Source organism: Durio zibethinus, unplaced genomic scaffold (assembly GCF_047325235.1).
Source record: "Durio zibethinus cultivar Kanyao isolate XHJ-2024 unplaced genomic scaffold, ASM4732523v1 HiC_scaffold_395, whole genome shotgun sequence".
Lineage (NCBI taxonomy): Eukaryota > Viridiplantae > Streptophyta > Magnoliopsida > Malvales > Malvaceae > Durio > Durio zibethinus.
The window spans coordinates 1-2,500 of record NW_028323018.1 but is presented as its reverse complement, the minus strand read 5'-3'; positions in this window follow the sequence as shown (position 1 = coordinate 2,500).

The window sequence follows — 2,500 nt, the reverse complement described above, 5'->3', positions numbered from 1 at the left end:
GGGACAAAAATCCTTATAAAAAAATTTTAAAAAATCCCGAACCGCAAAAAGTTTCGAAAATCATGAAAAATAGAAAACGAGTCATCTTCCAACGAAACTTCACGTGAAGGCTTAGGGGACAATTGTATGAATTTACAAGCCATAAAAATGGCATTGGCACGGCAGAAATTTGAAGATGTGCCTAAACCCACCAGGGCCCAGCGTGTGCCGATGGTGCTCGAGGCAACCGCCCGCACCAGGGCCCAGCGTGTGCCGATGGTGCTCGAGGCAAGCGCCCGCACCAGGGCCCAGCGTGTGCCGATGGTGGTCGAGGCAACCGCCTGCACCAGGGCCGATAGTGTGCCGATGGTGCTCGAGGCAACCTGTCGCACCAGGGCCCAGCGTGTGCCGATGGTGATCGAGGCAACCTGCCGCACCAGGGCCCAGCGTGTGCCGATGGTGGTCGAGGCAAGCGCCCGCACCAGCGCCCAGCGTGTGCCGATGGTGCTCGAGGCAACCGACCGCACCAGGGCCCAGCGAGTGACGATGGTGCTCGAGGCAACTTGCCGCACCAGGGCCCAGCGTGTGCCGATGGCGCTCGAGGCAAGCTCCCGCACCAGGGCCCAGCGTGTGCCGATGGTGCTCGAGGCAACCTGCCGCACCAGGGCCCAGCGTGTGCGGATGGTGCTCGAGGCAAGCGCCCGCACCAGGGCCCAGCGTGTGCCGATGGTGGTCGAGGCAAGCGCCCGCACCAGGGCCCAGCGTGTGCCGAAGGTGGTCGAGGCAACCGCCCGCACCAGGGCCCAGCGTGTGCCGATGGTGCTCGAGGCAACCTGCCGCACCAGGGCCCAGCGTGTGCCGATGGTGCTCGAGGCAACCGACCGCACCAGGGCCCAGCGTGTGCCGATGGTGGTCGAGGCAAGCGCCCGCACCAGGGCCCAGCGTGTGCCGATGGTGGTCGAGGCTGCCGATGATGGTCGAGGCAACCTGCCGCACCAGGGCCCAGCGTGTGCCGATGGTGCTCGAGGCAACCGACCGCACCAGGGCCGAGCGTGTACCGATGGTGCTCGAGGCAAGCGCCCGCACCAGGGCCCAGCGTGTGCCGATGGTGGTCGAGGCAACCTGCCGCACCAGGGCCCAGTGTGTGCCGATGGTGCTCGAGGCAACCTGCCGCACCAGGGCCCGCGTGTGCCGATGGTGGTCGAGGCAAGCGCCCGCAATAGGGCCCAGCGTGTGCCGATGGTGGTCGAGGCAACCGCTCGCACCAGGGCCCAGCGTGTGCCGATGGTGCTCGAGGCAACCTGCCGCACCAGGGCCCAGCGTGTGCCGATGGTGGTCGAGGCAAGCGCCCGCACCAGGGCCCAGCGTGTGCCGATGGTGGTCGAGGCAAGCGCCCGCACCAGGGCCCAGCGTGTGCCGATGGTGCTCGAGGCAACCTGCCGCACCAGGGCCCAGCGTGTGCCGATGGTGATCGAGGCAACCTGTCGCGGCAGGGCCCAGCGTGTGCCGATGGTGGTCGAGGCAACCGCTCGCACCAGGGCCCAGCGTGTGCCGATGGTGCTCGAGGCAACCTGCCGCACCAGGGCCCAGCGTGTGCCGATGGTGGTCGAGGCAAGCGCCCGCACCAGGGCCCAGCGTGTGCCGATGGTGGTCGAGGCAAGCGCCCGCACCAGGGCCCAGCGTGTGCCGATGGTGCTCGAGGCAACCTGCCGCACCAGGGCCCAGCGTGTGCCGATGGTGATCGAGGCAACCTGTCGCGGCAGGGCCCAGCGTGTGCCGATGGTGCTCGAGGCAACCGCCCGCACCAGGGCCCAGCGTGTGCCGATGGTGCTCGAGGCACCCGCCCGCACCAGAGGCAACCTGCCGCACCAGGGCCCAGCGTGTGCCGATGGTGGTCGAGGCAACCGCCCGCACCAGCGCCCAGCGTGTGCCGATGGTGCTCGAGGCAACCGCCCGCACCAGGGCCCAGCGTGTGCCCATGGTGCTCGAGGCAACCGCCCGCACCAGGGCCCAGCGTGTGCCGATGGTGCTCGAGGCAACCCGCCGCACCAGGGCCCAGCGTGTGCCGATGGTGGTCGAGGCAACCGCCCGCACCAGCGCCCAGCGTGTGCCGATGGTGCTCGAGGCAACCGCCCGCACCAGGGCCCAGCGTGTGCCGATGGTGCTCGAGGCAACCGACCGCACCAGCGCCCAGCGTGTGCCGATGGTGCTCGAGGCAACCGCCCGCACCAGGGCCCAGCATGTGCCGATGGTGCTCGAGGCAACCTGTAGCACCAGGGCCCAGCGTGTGCCGATGGTGATCGAGGCAACCGCCCGCACCAGGGCCCAGCGTGTGCCGATGGTGCTCGAAGCAACCGACCGCACCAGGGCCCAGCGTGTGCCGATGGTGCTCGAGGCAAGCTGCCGCACCAGGGCCCAGCGTGTGCCGATGGTGCTCGAGGCAACCTGCCGCACCAGGGCCCAGCGTGTGGTCGAGGCAAGCGCCCGCACCAGGGCCCAGCGTGTGCCGATGGTGGTCGAG